The sequence below is a fragment of the Macaca nemestrina genome, chromosome 1 (assembly GCF_043159975.1).
Source record: "Macaca nemestrina isolate mMacNem1 chromosome 1, mMacNem.hap1, whole genome shotgun sequence".
In the NCBI taxonomy this organism is placed as follows: domain Eukaryota; kingdom Metazoa; phylum Chordata; class Mammalia; order Primates; family Cercopithecidae; genus Macaca; species Macaca nemestrina.
In genome coordinates this window covers 126,099,664-126,117,278 of record NC_092125.1, presented here as the reverse complement: position 1 = coordinate 126,117,278, position 17,615 = coordinate 126,099,664, and the positions used below count along the sequence as shown (strand labels likewise).

General features: G+C 35.5%; 1 protein-coding gene and 1 long non-coding RNA gene across 20 annotated transcripts in view; both read left to right on the top strand.

The window, feature by feature from the left end:
* The window catches only part of LOC105489205 (netrin G1), a 362,022-nt gene that overhangs the window by 144,580 nt on the left and 199,827 nt on the right, over positions 1-17,615 (top strand). The window lies entirely within an intron of this gene.
* On the top strand, positions 39-14,554 carry LOC105489204 (uncharacterized). The gene is made up of 3 exons (XR_011607874.1): positions 39-2,676; positions 3,441-4,270; positions 5,747-14,554. It is a non-coding gene; the product is annotated as an uncharacterized lncRNA (long non-coding RNA).

Here is a 17,615-nt window from a genome sequence, read left to right as displayed (position 1 = left end):
GGGCTTTTTGGAATACATTTGAGAACTATTCTGATCATTTACAGATACGATGCTTAATTGTATATCTCTTTCTTAAAACAATGGAGGAAGCTTCAATAATTTCTCACAGTGGAAGTTTTGTTTTCTTTCAGTTTGACAAAATCCCATAAACCTCTTTGGTTTATTTAATAGAAAGCAGCCATTTAAGTTGCCAATGAGACAATATCCAAAACTGTTTCAGACCTCTACTTGTTGCCAACCCTTGCCTGTCTGTTGTTTCTCCCTACGAACCTTCATCCTGAGACTTCATGCTAGCTGATTCTAATTAACACCCTGGGATCTGCAAATCTTTGTGTGTAAATTGCTAGTGAGGTGGGTAGTGAATTACTATATCAATATTTGCCTGCTATCATGAGGCCCTCCAGAGTTTAAAAATGATCTCTCCACCTCTGCGTGCCGATGAAAGGCAAGACACTTCTGTAACACTAATGAGAAGGTACTATCTCCTGAATATTCACTATTGCATCATCAGGCAATGGTCAGTCCCCTTCTGTTGGCCCTCAAAATTCCTTGATTCTCTTCCCAAACACTTTTACCTGAGGAGAATGCCTGTCCACATTATAGCTCACTGTCTGGTGCTAATCTACCCTTGATTCTAGGTAGCTCCAGACCCCAAAGATTATATTATAGCACTGTCCTTCAGTCTCATTCAGACCAAATTCCTGGCATGGCCTAGTTTCTAAATGGTGCTTGTCTTAGACTGTTCAGGCTGCTATAACAGAATGCCCTCAAGTGGGTAGCTTCTAAACAACAGAAACTTACTTCTTACAGCTGGGGAGGCTGGCAAGTCTCAGATCAAGGTGCTGACAGATTCAGTGTTTGGCGAGGGCCCACATTCTGGTTCATAGATGATACCTTCTTACTGTGTCCTCACTTACAGAGAGGGTGAGGAAGCTCTCTGACATCTGTTTTATAAGGGTACCAAGGCCAATTATGATGGCTCCACCCTCATGATCTGATCACTTCCCAAAGGCCCCACTTCCTAATATCATCATTTTGGTGGTTAGGTTTCAACATATGAACTTTGCAGGGACACAAACCCTAGCAAGGCTCTTACCATTTTTGCCTTTTACTCTCAGAATAGCACCCAGTCTTTCCCAGAGATAGCCTTCCCTCTGACTTCTACCACTCAATTGATGCAACATTTAAGAGGTTATATACTATAGTCCAACTTGATTAGAATCTTTTTCAGCCATGAGAGCTCTGTCTCCTTTTGAGAGCTACCAGTTCTTCTTTCCTAGGATGCCATGTTGGTACAGGCCATCACTTAGGGCAACTCCTAACAGAGCCTGCTCCAGTCCTGCTAAATTTCAACTTGCAAGCTCCACCCTGTCCAATCCTCAGATAAAAAGCACCAAACCCACATGGGTTATGTTAGTGCAAATAACCTTGTTAGTTTGTCAGTTTATTCATTTTCAATTTTCCAAGTACATATAGGACCATTATTCTTTTGTATTTAATGATTACCTCGTAATGAGCAAGTCAGATTAATTGCTGTATTGCCATTTCAAATATGTTAGCCATATCAGGCCTAGATCATTTCAATAGATCTGACCCAGATACTTGGTATTTTTTCTCTGTTCAATCCAATTTACACAGCATTGCCATGTTAGGTCTTTCAGTTTGCCACATGAATCCTCATACTTGTGCTGAGGAACTTATGGTGGATCCCTATGGCATAACAGATGGAGTTCAAGAACTGCTGCCTGATCATTAAGCCACATCATCAACTCAGCCACTGACTCCTATACTCTAAACTGTCGTTCAGTTATTCAGTTGCATGCCCTTAATTGTTGCCTCTAATTTTGGCATATTGTTATATCTATCTTTTGCTTTGTACTGATTCAATTTTTATGCATCTTCTACAGCTCAGTTTAAATGCTGTCTCTTCAGAATAATCTTACTTGATAACCTCAGCCAAATGTTATCTTCCCCTATTTGGAGCATTCATTTTATTTTCTGTCATTTCCACTCATTTGTTAATATACTTATCTCCTTTTTTGAGTATTAGCTCCTTGAGGGTAGGTGTTGCCCCTTTATGCATCAGTGTACCATCATAGTGGCTAGCAAGATCTCTTTCATGTGGATGATACTCAATACCTAGTCAGTGAATACATTATTGGTTGTTACAGAAGAACAAAAAGTAACTATTATAGAGGCCACTCAATCAAGATGATTTGATCAAGAGAGAGTTTGAGGAGAACCAAGATCAGGAGAATTTGGGCCCCTCTTGATGAAGAAAACCTAATTCTGATGATACTTGAAGATCCCCACTCTCAATAAAATAGTTTACCTTAAAATATTGATTAGTTTACATATACCTGCAGAAACCTTTGTTGTATATATGCAATAATGGTATTTGGACTAAATAAGGTAAGAAATGATGTTTTATTTGTAAATCTTCGCAAATCTATACTTAAGAAAATTGGCCTAATAATTGATTCACTTCGTGGAAAATTATATAACCATTAAAAATTAAACTTCACAGGTTGCAGTAACATGGAAAATGTTTACATAATGCCAAGCAAAAAAGTAGAACAAAAATCATATATATACTGTAATCTCACTGTGTTTTTTAAAAAATATGTGTAATAAAAGATTGAAGGAAAGAAAGAATCACCTCCAAAATGTTAACAGGTAAGTGTGCTGGCATAACTATGGGTGCTTTTTTTCTCCATTACAATATTTTGCATATTCCAAGTTTACTTTGGTGAGCTTAGTAGACCAATATTAAAAAGTGGAGAATTACAAAGGGAAGGAAAATGCCTAATAGAGTGAACTGTAATTCATTGGTAGCTGTTGATTGATTGATTAGTCCACTGGTTTAGAACGATATACAGGGAGGAGTACAGGATTCTAAATTTTATTTAGATTAGTCATGGATACATCTCAATGAATAATTTGTATCTCACTGTCAATCACATGTATAAAAATATTTTTGACCTATATTAAGTTTTGTGGGACATTTGAGAATTACTAATTTTTCCCAAAAAAATTACTAATTTCCCAAAAATTATTTTCCCAAAAATAATCAAGTAGATTATTCTACTTGATGCAGGAGGAAAATATGGATTAAACTCAGATACAACTTTGTACAACTATCCAGAATAATACAAAGTAGAGTGGATAAGTAATGTCACTCCTTTCTAGAGAATTACGCTCTATGATTTGAGAATACAAGAAAGCCTAACTCCAATCCATGCTAAGGAGGTGCATTTTCTCTGTTGTGTCTAGCTTTTAAATTTGCTTTCATAGATGTTGGATTACATAGTTACTGATGATGAATCATAGGAAAAATGAACAGCTAAACAGCCTAATGCACCTTTTTGTAAAAGTGAAAGGAAATTAGGTTCCACTTCTGATTGTCATTTTTATTTATGTTAACTTTCTCCCTTTCAAAGGCTTGTATTCATACAAGGATTATTGAGAGCTAAGATGTGCATGAAAGAATGATCAAATACAACAGAAGTGAGTGCTGAATTTTATGGTAAGAGCAAGGCAGCTTTTTAATATATGAAAATAGTGTTTCTGCATACAATCAGCAATTCTATTTGTGGTGCTTGACATTCAGTGTTAATCCACCAACTCTAAAGCTTATTAAAAATGGCAGGAGACACATTGGCAGCATAGAAGCAGGTCAGAAATTGTCGGAAACAATGAGAGCTTTATGATCAACCATAAAATGGTGCTTATTTTAGAAATCTGACTTTTGCATGGAATCCACAGGTATAGAATCAATAGCCCACAAATAATGCAGACAATCCCAGCAGTACATTTCAAAGATCTCAAGTTGCGGGAGGGGGAAAAGAACTTTCATTTGTTGTTTTTCCCTTTGTTCTCTTTTTATCTTGATGTGTGGCACTCACTCCTCACCCCTACCTCTTGGAATTAGCAATAGAATTAACAATTAAAAAAAAAAAGTCAGTCTTTCTCTCTAAAAGAAGGAAACACATCAAAGAGACTATGAAGAGGCTGTAGGAGATCTGCAGTCACTTTGTCATTTCTGAAGATGTTTGCTGCAAATTCCCTTAAGCAGATGTAAAGGCTATGAGCGCTATTTCTATTGTAGCTTCTATATCAAATTCATCTAGGAGCCACTCCTAAACTCTAATTCCATAATTATCCAGGTGCCATGGGAAAATGAAAACTACTCAATGGTGTAGAAGTGGCTGAAGGTATGGGAGGATCATCTAATTCAGCGTGGCATTTTTTGTCTGCACTTACTAAATGAGTAAGATCTGAGGCCCTCTTTCATATTTCTCAGTAACAACTCTATGCTTTGTAGCATGTCTGACAAGTCATCTCACTCCTGCCACCAATGATGAGCTATCCTAGTGATGCCTAAACCTTCTGCTGAAGAAACAGGAACCATGCAAGGAAAAATTAGTAAATTGAAGCTGACAGGATCTTGTAGAGAGTACCCATTAATGAACACCATGGAGGATTGCATGCTTCCCATTCATTGTCTTTCTGTAATACATATCCGATTTTCTACAGATTATGCAGAGGCATTATATGAATATTTGTTATAGCTACATATTTAGAGAAGCAAATAGAATTATTTAATAAATAGGTGAAAGTAAGAAAAGAGAAATGAATTGCAAAGTCACTTCCTTAGGGTATATACTTCAACAAAGTTAAGTGCATTTTATGCTATTTGTCTGCTGGTAGTAAGTTTTTTTACATAAAAGGGCTTACAAATACATATTAATTCCTGGTTGTTGATGTGATTTATTGTAATGTCCATAATTTCCTTTATCCCAGTTCTAAAGATTTTGCCAAGAAAAGTGTAAAGTTCATCATCCAAATTTCAAAAGGATTAATGTATTTTTAGGCCAACAAGGATTTAGCATATTCAAATAATAACACTAAGCACTGTATCCTTCACACATCTATACAAGGTGTTTATACATTTATAAAAACTTTATAAATCATGTGCAAAATTATATAGCCATTTACAGCTGCATTTGGTTTTCTGAGGCATTTTGAAGGCTCATTTTTCTTTCACATGTAGAACACCTATTGATATAAAGGAATAATAAATGTATTTATTTATTTATAAGAAGAATAGGGTGTTCTAGCTGTGGAAGCTACAGACCAAAAAAATTGTGCATAGTGTATATATGGCTTTACATAAAGTATTACAATAAATTAGTTACTGTATTTTAAAGTATTTCGTCCTTCTCAACCAATTAAAAAAAAGGGCGATGATAAAATACTATTTAAATAGTTGACATAAAGTGCAACCAGTTCATCACTACTTTGTTTATTAAGTGTAACACAGAATACAGGTTACATGGCCCTTGGTTAATTACTACATATTTTTTGGAGCTTTAGCCTTCAAAGACTTTCCACTGCTTGGCATGCATGCCAGAAACGTAGTCAAACTCATTTAAAACATAGTGCAGTGGCATGTGCCTGTAGTCCCAACTACTCAGGAGACTGAGGCGGAAGGATTGCTTTAGCCCAGGAGTTTGAGGCCAGCCCGGGCAATGCAGTGAGACCTTGGTCTCTATAAAATAAACAAACAAAACTCTTTTAAATTTAGAGGGTTGATGGTAGGGAAAAAGATTGAAGATGGACATTTGCAATACATTTTGAAGACTTTCAATGTGAAGTTAGGGAGTATGACTTTTATTCTCTAGTGGGAAAGTAATGGTTAGGAGCAGAGATTTACAGTTCACTAATTACTTTATTTGAATTCCAGCTTTGCCATTAGTTGAGCTCTATGACCTGTCGCACTCTCAGTTGTAAAATGGGTACAACACTTCTTTTTTACGTTAGAACGAGGACAAGGAGGATATACAATATAAGGTAATGTAAGATAAAGATTGCACACTGTCTGGCACCTATGAAAGCCTAACAAATGACGGCTATCACTATTGGAACAACCTGGGAGAATTTTGAGCATGAGAGTACATAATTGCACCTATCATTTAGGAAGATTACTCTGACCACAGCGTGAAGGACAGAGTGAGTGAAGCCGAAAGGAAGGAAGAATAGAATTATAAAGATCATTACAATTATCCAAGCAGACATTATTTAAAAGCCGGAAGTAGGATACAGAAGGATAAATAAATGGCATCGTAAAACAATAGCATCAATGGGGTGGGATAACTGATATGCAAATGAGGTAAAAGCAGGAGAAAAGATGATTTCAAAAATGTGAGCATAAGGATCTAGGAGGATGTTAACTCAAACTTGGAAACAGTGAAATGATAAAGTAGGGTTTGGAGTTTCCATGAGACATTCAGACTGGGATGTCTGGCTGGACCATTGAAAACAAGGACCTGTAGTATAGTGAAAAGGTTGGCTTTGGAGCCTGTATGTTTGAGAGGCATTTGCATTGAAGTACAAATGGAAGCCAAGAAATATATAACATGAATATTGTGAAATCATAGGGGGAAAGGGAAAAGCACACCCCTGAGAAATTGCAACATTTATGATAGAGGAGGAAGATAATCAAATAGATGTGCTAACTGTGTTCTAAGAGTTGTTGAAAACATTTCAAGATAGCAGGAGAAGAGGGAGTAAGGAAAGATGGTATAGAATGAAGCCAAATAATTTGCAATTAAATCATCTATATCCTTAGAGACTTCAGTTTTTACTGCAAGGGATTGACAAATGAGTGGGGATTGATTAAGAGGAAACAAGTATAAAATACTGCTCTGAGAAATTTGGTAGTTAATGGAAGTCAAGAAATGTTTATATTTTGAGAAGGTTTAATTTATGTATTTTATTCAAAGGTTATATATTCAGTCTCATTGGATGAACCTTGAAGTCTTTTCTGAATCAAGGTTCAATGATGTCTTACTTTCCCTTCTTTCTAGTTTCTCAATTTTATACATAAAGGTCAAGATAAGTTTTTTACGATACAAGTATACACACAAGAAACCTCACTTTAATAAAGTATGACTTTCTCTAGTCAGTTGTATCTTCCATTGACCTCATGATTATTTCAGAATCTACACATTCCGCCTAACTCCTCTTCCTTCTCTCTATTCTCGTCAGTCTACTTCAGTGAGAAACACAGACCATCAGAAGTGCTGATTCTTTAAACTTTCCACCATCAAATCTAAAATCCGTATGTGCTCTGAATATCCTGGTTTTCCTCCTCTCTTTTTACAATGGTCTGGGCTGATGCACTCACCTACTATGCTGGATTTCTCTCCTCTTTCTTCATCAGGAACCTTGTGCTATTAGTTATTACCTCATCCCTGTGTATATGCAGCTTCACTTTGATGTCTTCCTGTCAGCCATCAAACAAGCTAAAATCGCAATGAAATATTTATGTAGTCCTCCCTTTACTACCTATCTCTCTCCAGCGTCTTTTATAAATAAGTTGATGTTAATTTCAAAGCTTCATAAAGTTTGACTGATCTTTACCAGACAGATACTCGCCTTGTCTCTTGGCTTTGCGAGTGTCTCTGCTTGGAATGTCATTCCCACCTCTCGACTGCCCTTCCCACCCCAAGGTTTTTTATATTTATGTTGTCGTTCTCAACTTAAATATCGCTTCATTATAACAGTCTTTCTTCAGCCCTAGCCCAGGCACTCTTCCTTATTCTAGGTCTTCTAGTCACCTCTTGTCTTTCTTTCCTAAGAGAACGTAAATTCCACAAAAAAGAGATAACGTGTCTTGTTCATTCTTATGTGGTGTATACTGCATACAGCCTGGCAGAGAGTAAGCCCTCATTAACTTTTTGTTGAGTGTTCCCTGTAGTTTCTAACTAATACATTCCCTAGCACATTTATTATAATGTAATTTACCTAAAGAATTGATTTACATTCAGTTGATTTTTATATTAATTGATTTTTATACATTGATTTTTACAGTAAAGCAAGGAATATTTTCATATGAAACCATATTTTCCCACTAAGAACAATTATATTTTCAAATATGTTTCCGCTGAAAGAGTATTGACCTCAACATATGATAAAAACCATCCTCCACATTTCTGTATTTATTTCAACAAGCATTATTTCTCCACCATATGTATTTAATTTTTCAGTTTGTGCATTTAGTTCTTCTGTACCACTAATAACTTAGTCAACCAGACACATAATGCATACATATTATGTGTCCTGTTGAGTATTATGTGTATGGTTGACTAAGCTATTTGTGTTATAGGAGATACCTATACCACTTAAGGGGAAACGTATTGAAATATAGAACAGAATTATTTCACAATTCACTGAGCGTTTTAACTTACTCATGGCTTGAGAGCCTCAATGACCCTGCCTTCAAGCCACGTTTATTTTAGCAGAGGAGTACATATAGAAGAGTGAAACCAAGTACTAGAATAAAAAGAGTATGGTGTTAGAAAGGTTCCTGAAGTGACAGCTAAAAGACTTGGACCCTGACCCTAACACAGTCACTGATTAGCTGTGTGGCCTTGACTAAGCCTTTTTTTTTTTTTTTTTTGAATCTGCTTTATTTGCAAAATTAGTGTAAATAATTTACACCTAATTTTTAAGAGGATAAACTTGCCTTAAAAGTGTATTATATTCGTTAAGCATTGTGAGGGGTACTGGAATTCAGGCACAATCCTTATACACAAATATGTTATCTTCTTCATAGGGACACAAACCAGGAAGGTCTAAAATTAAATGAAAATGTGCTGTTGTATTTGAGGTGATTAAGTACCTAATGAAAAGAAGAGACCATCCATGCTATAACATATAAAGTCAGTAGAATTTCTCGCTAAATGATAGGACCTCTTTCCTGTCAATACAATAATAATAAGATTGAGGGAAAAAAGCATATGATTACGTGCTTGCATGTAAAACCCACTCGTGTATATATATTGAATAAAAGAAGGAAAGACCAGATGGGTTACTCAATGAATTAGATTGTTTAAATGTTGGTTACACATGTGGAGATATTTTAAAGTGTTATATATGTACACATAGATATATGTATATACATACACACACATATATATGCATAGATAAATACAGTTGACTCTTGAACAACACACATTTAAACTGTGGGGTCTACTTATACACAGATTTTTTTTCTACCTCTGCCACCCCTGAGACTGCAAGACCAACCAATCCTTTGCCTCCCCTTCCTCAGCCTACTCAATGTGAAGACAACAAGGATGAAGACCTTTATGAAGATCCATCCACTTAATGAATAGTAAACATGTGTTCTCTTCTTTATGATTTTCTTAAAATTTTCTTTTCTCTAGCTTACTTTATTGTAAGAATATAGTATACAATACATATAACGTAGAAAATATGTGAAACCAATTGTTTATTTTATCAGTAAGGCTTTTGGTCAATGATAGGCTATTAATAGTTAAGTTTTGGGGAAGTCAAAAGTTACGTGTGAGGTTCTGATTGTGCCAGGGGCTAGTGCCCCTAACCCATGTGTCATTCAAAGATCAACTGTACACGTACATATGTATATATAAATACATGCCTAGACAAATATGTATGTGTGTACGTGTGTGTGTCTTTTTCATAAATGTATAAGGTTAGCATTTCACATAAAAGGAAAAATAAATAATTCAAGAAATATTGCTGATTTATCAACTGCTTGAAATATAGTAGAAATGTAGAACTTTTATATTGTACCCTACCTCAAAATATGTTCCAAATGAATAAAAGATTAAATGATGCATTATATAAACTTAAAAGAAAATACATGTGAATATTTATATTTAGTTGGATGTGAATATATTTTCTAAATTCTATCTAAAACCAAAGGTAGGAGCCAGAAAGGAAAATAGTTTTTAGACATGACCTTGTTAAAATTTAAACTCTGTTACATCAAAAACATTTTCATTTAAGAAATATTCAAATGACAATCTAGAGACATTTTGCAACGTATATGACAGAGTTAATAATCTTAATAAAAGAACTCTTTACAATTAACAATTAATAAGACAGAGACTTGTAACCAGAAGATTTTTTTCTTTTAAGTAAAGGCAAAGGGCTTAAATAAGAAATTTACAAAGAGAAGAGAGGAAGACAGTGGGTCGATAAACATAAAAAAACTGTTCTACTACATTAGTTCTTAAAATGCAGATAAAAACAAGATGCTTCCTGTTTATAAGGGTGTGAAGAAATGGTCACTTACATTCCTTGCTCGTGGGAGTATAAGTGTGACCTTTCTAGCAGACAGTTTAGAAATACCAGTGTTGCCAGTGGCAAATCTGTGTGGGTCTGCAGCAACCTCAATTCTCGCGTCCTCAGATGAAAATTCGACTGAGGGGCATAAGGCAGGCAGAAGGAGAGATGGAGGCAAGTTTTAGATCAGGAGTGAACATTTATTAAAAAGCTTTAGAGCAGGAAATGTTACAGTAGATACTTTCTCAGACATGAGCAGAACAGCAGAGGGTTTCTCCCGCCCTACCCGACACACCCGGAATGTCAGGCGACCCTCAGGTGATGGTCAGGCAGTTGTTAAGCGGTTTCTCTAAAATAATAATTGGTCACTGCCAGCACCAGGGAAAGGCAGTCTCCCAACAAATAGAAGCGCCTGAAGCTGGTGATCAGCACCTTCCCAATAAGATCTCGGGAGCTGGGCAGATGGGCTCACACATGCTCACTAAGAGACAATATGGCAGAGTTTAAATGGTATATTACCTCCTAGGGTCATTGAGTTGGTAAGGGAAGAATGCCTCCGTAAACACACTGCACATGCTCACCTCTCAAGTGCTTGCAGGCCACTGTGCATGCGGACAGCCCACCCCAGGGAAGAATCAAGGGAAACGGGATGCAAGACCCTGAAAGTATGCCCACATATAGAACCCCAAGTCAAAAGGTCAAACTGTGCACTTGTCTTTCAAGTTACCTCCATGGCCTGCTTCCGAGTGTAATTTCCTTCCTTTTCCTCCTGCTCTAAAACTTTTTAATAAACTTCCACTCCTGCTCTAAAACTTGCCTTCGCCTCTCCTTCTGCCTTCTGCCCTTCAGTTGAATTATTTCTTCTAAGGAAGCAAGAATTGAGGTTGCTGCAAACTCATATGAATTCACTGCTGATAACACTGTAAGTATTAACAGCTTTTATAATGTGTGTACCCATTGATCCAACAATTTTATCTTTAGGAATTTAAGAAATGATTAGAAATGTAACCAAAAATAAGTGTATAAATATGATCACTTACGGGTTATTTACAATAAGGAAAAATGAGAAATGGCTACCTAAGCATTTTGGCCAAGGTAGATTTAAAAAGTATGAAGAAATTTTTATAATCTTTTGTTAAAAGTAACTCTGTAGCATTCATCAAGAATGATATTTCTTAAATATTTCTACACTTTGACATATTGATTCATATTCTAGGAATTTTTCCTAAGGAAGCAATTGGAAAAACAGATAAGCTAAATTCATGAAGGCACTCATTGCAACATTATAGCAATCTATAATCCACTGGATTATGAGCATTGGGTAAACCAATAATAGAGTCTTAAAATTGGGAAGTATGTGCCTATTAAAATGTGTTTTACACAATGTTCCCAATATCTTGGAAAGTTACATATGTGGAACATTAGAGTAAGAAAAGAGACTGGTCCTGGGTCCAAACCAGCACTCTATCATCATCTATTCTGACTTCTCTAAACTATAATTTCTTAATTTCTTAATACATAAAGTGGGGGGTATAATTGTTCAATGCCTATAGGGATTTTGTGATGTTGTAAGGATTAAATGAGATGATGAATATAAAGTACTTATCAGAGGCACAAAGCACTCAATAAAAGTTAACTATTTTTTAATGACATATAAGAGTCTATAAAAGGATGGCTATAACTGAATATAGAGTGAAATGATTTACTGCAGCATTAAAAGTGGTTGTCTTGGAATGGTGCAGTTATAAGTGATTTTTTTTCTTGTGTATATTTTCCAGATTTCTTTCCTTTCATGATTTTTTAAGTATATCGTTTTTGTTTTTTGTTTTGTTTCCAAGTGGAAGATAGATAAAGGATTTTCAAAAGAAAGAGTAAATCAGACAGGCAGCAGCAGTAGCCAGGACCTGGGCAACCAGGGCAGAGCCTCTGTCAGCCAGCACCATCTGCCACATAGCAAGTAGGCAGCATCCTGGACGAGGAGGTGTCTCCTAGTTGGCAGAGCAGTGGTTCTTCAGTCGTGGTGTGTATCCAACCAACAGTGGAGCCTGAGAACAACAGGGATGCCAGAGGCCCAAGTCCAGGGCTTTTAATTTGATAAGACTGAAGTGAGATATAAGTGCTTGAATTTTTAATAAAGACTCCACCTGTGATTCCAACTCATACCAAAATTTGAGAATCCCTAGGCTAGAGCATGATATGAATAAGGCCAAAGTTCCATGTTGCACCCCCGAGGGAGTCCCATAGTTAGCCGCTTTGTGTGCCTGCAGGCTGCATGCCTGTTCATTGCCATATGTCTAATCAAGCCTGGGCCAGTTCAGAGCATGAATAGAAAGGAGCAAATTACCTCCTTCCTTTTTTCCTTTCCACTTCCCTACCCCTCCACTACTAAACCTATAATCCAAAACATATGTCCTGTTATTAGTGAATCAGTAATAGCACCTTCACTAGACAGTAAGGGGGCACATTTTTTAAAGAAATGAGACCTAGACAGCTAAATATGGTGGTTGATGAAGATCAGACGAAGCAGGCAATCTAAAAAAGTGGTCAGTTTGGTGAGATCCGTGTTTAAGAGGGCAGAGTAGCTTTGCTTTTCCAGTAGACACAGAGATTAGTGAGAGTTTATAGTTCTTTTGTGTTCATCTGGAATCCCCCAGCATTTTCCTCGTACTTTTGCTAGTATCATTTATCTACCATTTGGTGACATTACATTAAAATATAATGAGTTCTAGACCTAAGTTCATCTGAAGTTCAGGGTGTTGCAACATATAAAATGAGCTGACACCATGGGAGTCAGAAGTGTTTTCATCCAGTACAATATCAACCTAAGCGCACCCAGTAAGTGAAATCTTCGCAACACTCAGACATCTGATTTTTACTTGCCCTTCTGCAAATTCCATTGATGTTTGCTTTTGAAAATAACTTTTAATTAAAATCATCCCATGCCTTTTACACTGTGTTCAGTTTCTGACATCAGAAGGCGGTTGTGTAATTACATTAGGGTTGGTTGGGATGTGCAGAAGAATCATTTGTGCTCTTGCCTTTTTAAAGTGGAGCCCAGTGGAGCAAATTATATCTCTTGAATATTCCTGTAGGTCTCACCCAACTTTGCTTCTTTTCTTGTGGTTCCCTTTAGATGTGATTGTTTTAAGCTTCATTACCTATACCCTTTTGCTCGTTCGTTGTGGATGTATCAGTTTTCACTTTGCTTCATATTAACGAATCCTCTTGCTTCTATGGTGGATTAAATAAGCCAGCTTCTTTCAAGGGTTGGAAACATCAAATAACCTTCCTGTTTGTCACAGTTTCCCTGTGCCATAATGAAGCTGCATTTCATGGCCTTTGGCTTATGCAATTGAAACCCAAAGAGAGCAATGGGTTTGTAGTGCAAGAATGAAGAAAACAGGTCCTAATATCTGCCGGACTTAGCTCCAGTCCCCTCTTCTTTGAATTTGAGTTATGGCAACACTCTGTTTTCTCATTTTTAAAATGAAGATGATAGTATGAATCTTACAGGATTATTTATACATTAATAACAAAGTACATAAGGAACCAGGGATATAGTAGGCATTTAATAAATTGTAGGTGTTATGAATGCATAGAAAGTATATATATACACACACATATATATGAATTATATAAATGATGCAAAGCAGAAAAAAACTAGCTAAAGTAAATGATGACAGAATCAAGAATCAAAATTGTGTTTCAAGTAGTATTACACTTAACAAAAGCAGGCTGCTAACTGCCTAATTCAGTGGGTATTTTAATATCTTTGTGCATTATAATTTACTGCCATATTTGTCCCTGTTGACCACTTTCTGTCTCTTGTAAGTTTGTATTCCCTTGACCTATTTTCTCCCTATTTTCTTCTAACTTCTTTGGCTCATCTGTCTTTGTCTCTTTTAAGTAAGTGGTGTCTGCCTCAGTTGATCCTCTTAACGGTAGTATTACTCAGGTTTCATCCTCAACTTTCCAATCTTTCCATTTCATGTAGTCTTTCATGGATTTGACTAATGATTCACTGGTAAACATCAGATTCCTATTTACTGACTGTTACCTATCAATCCTGCACCAATATTCCAAAAGGGAACTTACTGAGTTTTCATACGGCTTCAATTAATTCTCCACCTGGGTGAATGATATCAGTATTTACACAGATACACAAACCAGAAATCTAGACTTTTCAGTGGAAGGAATCATAGGTCAACATCTTACTCAGGACCTAGAGGACAAGTTTTAAGAATAGCTGCTTCAACATATGGAACATAACAACCAAGTACAATGTATGCACATTGCATGAAACCTGATTTGACAATCTAACTGGAAAAAGACAGTTTTTAATTCCTAAGATAAATTTAAATAGGATTATGCATTGTGGAATATTGGAGTTTTTTTTTAATTAGATGTGATAATATAATTCCACTTATATATATATAATATAAATATATACTACACATAACTATAAATATATGAAATAGGTATTTATATGAATATTTATATGAATAGATATTTATGTTAATACATGAAATATATATTTACATTTATATATAACATATATTTATACATAATATATACTAATAAACTATAATATGTTAATATAATTGCAGTTATATATAATAATATTCCAATTATATATAGATTACTCCAGTTACATTATATATTATATGTAATATAAAATATATATTATACATATATATCTAAAACTAAAAGATAATAACAAGGATGATTATATAATCAGAGTACTTACCCTACAAGTTCCTTTTAAGACTTTACATGTCTTACTTATTTCAGTTTATTTCAGTACTTACACCGTGTTCAGTTTTTGTTATCAGAAGGTGATTGTATAATTACATTAGGGCTGGTTGGGATGTTCAGAAGAATCATTTGTGCTCTTGCCTTTTTAAAGTGGAGCCCAGTGGAGCAAGTCCTATCTAGTAAGTACTCTGGTTATCTTTACAGATGAGGACACATACACACATACACACACGCACATATATGTATATAACATATAAATATATACATTTATATGTGCATATATGTATTCTCATCAGTTAAGGATGCACGTTGTAAATTTAAGATTGAAGGACCTGACGTATTCTAACAACAAATAAATCGAAAAGATAAAGAAAAAACGGGCAGTGGTGATAGAAGATACAAGATGAGCAAAATAGTGATAACTGTTAAAGTTGGGTGATAAGTGCATAGTAATTCACTATATGATTCTACTTTATGTATGTTTGAAAATTTCTTTTAAATGTCTAACAAAGGATATTTATGTGCACCTCACTCCAGTATACTGAATCAAGATCACCAGGAGTGTATCCCTGGAATCTGCATTCTTAAACAGTTCCCCAGGTGATTCTTATGTGCTCTACGATTTAAGAACCACTGTTGAGATTTAAGATATCAGGATCATTTCTGTAATAAATTTGTCTCTCCCCCAAATAACAATTGCTGCTGTTGGAGACGTCCAAGAAAAATCTTAACTTCAGGGATGAAAATATCAACATATCAATCTCAAAGATGAAAAACACTAGCAGGAATTCTGCCACACAGCAGAGCCTAGTTACATTGTGGGGACATAAATCTGATCTATTTCATGAAATAGAAGTCACATTTTTAGAAATTACCTACTTTTTATTCCTAATGCAATAAAAGATGACATTGTCTCTATTGAGCAAAAGCAGACCTGGATAAGAAGAGCATGTTACATAATGAAAATGACAATAACTGAAATAAAAGTCTTATTTGAAAGTAGTAAAAAGCAGACCTGACATTGCAGATAATCAAATCAGCCATACCCAGAATACTGAGAAAATGAAATCATGGATTTTAAAAATGACTCAAAATATAATTGGCATAGAGGTCAGTCATGAAACTAAAACCTATAGACTCAACAAATGGATCAAAATTAATCATTAAAGTTATAACAAAATGTATTTCTGAATTCCGGGGATAAAATGACCCCAAAATGGTTGAGTTTCTTATATCTCGGGTAATGTTAGTAATCAGGGTAATGACACAAAGTGTATCTTGTTATAATGTTTAAATTATTGGAGATAGTGGTGATGAATTCCATGTCTCAGAGCAGAAAAGTCACTTTACTTCAACAGGAGTAAAAGTTACCTTTGTTCAAAGTGCTCATCTATATTATCATAGACCTTAAGACAATGAAGCAACTGTAGTATTTCTGGGGTGAGGACAGGGAAATATTGAGTTGTTATTCATATAAAAAGAAATCATATGATAGGTAACATAGCAGAGAATATGGCATCCAAGAAGCTGTTTTGCCACAGTTATTCACACATACAGTTAAAGTCACTGAAGAAGAGATCAAGAGAAGGGTCTTACATCTTTTGAGTCTTATTTTATGATAATATTCTATTGCATCAATCCTAAATTTAACTTTTCTTCCCACTTATTTTGTCATCACTGAAGTCAGGATGCAATCAATAGTGTCCTACAATTGCACTTTGACAGGTGGCAGTTGTGAAATAGTTGTCATTGCCTGCACTTGCGTACATCTGGCTGCAGTTCCTGCTGACATGATTGAACAAGGGCAACCCCTTGGTGCTTCAAATGAACCATTTCCGCATGATTGGAGAAAGGAATATGAGTGCTGATCGTTGCCTGAAAACCTTCTACTGGCATCTTCTAGGAAGATCAAGAAAATATAAGCATCAAACTTACAAAATGATGTTAGCAGCTTGGGAGAAAAACCCTGCAGATGATAAAAAGCACTTTGTGAAGAGTGTTGCTTTAAACTGTGGGTACACATGGGTAGTGTTGCCTTGGGTTATGGGTACATTATGCTATTCTCTCTATTCTTGGAGAGTTTTTGAAATTAAAAGTCTTCTTAAAAATAGGAAGAAGAAGAAGAAAGCAGGGAGAAAGAAAAAGGAGATAATGCATTCCTAACGCTCCTGATTGTCCAGATGATATTGAATAGAAAAGTACTGAGATGGACATGTGGACAACTCAAAGTTGCAAAGTGGTACAGTAAAGTCAATCTACAGTAAAGTCAATCTGTTTCTTTTAATATATGAACAAGAGTGGTGTCTGATGCAAATCTGTACTTAGGTCATGTACTTAGGTCTGTACTTAAAAATTAAGTATAAAATAAAAATTATAATAACAAATCGTTATGTCATAGTTTAATTCTAAGCATTTTTTTTTCTTCCTTCGTGGTACTTCTCAAAATCAATGCTGTAGTGGATTCTATGAACTATAGAAATAACTTATTTTTTAGGCACTTGCTATGTTCTGGTCACAGTTTTAAGGACTTTATGTGTCTTATTTATTTCTTAAATGGACCCTGTAGGGTAAGTACTCTGATTATCTTTACAGATGAGTAGATTGAAACATGAGAGGCTTAAATAATGTGTCCAGTATCTCACAGCTAATAAGCAGCAGAGCCAAGATTCAAATCCAAACAGTCTGACACCAATGTCCAGCCTGTAACTACTATATCAGTGCCTCAGAATGACTATATTGCGGGC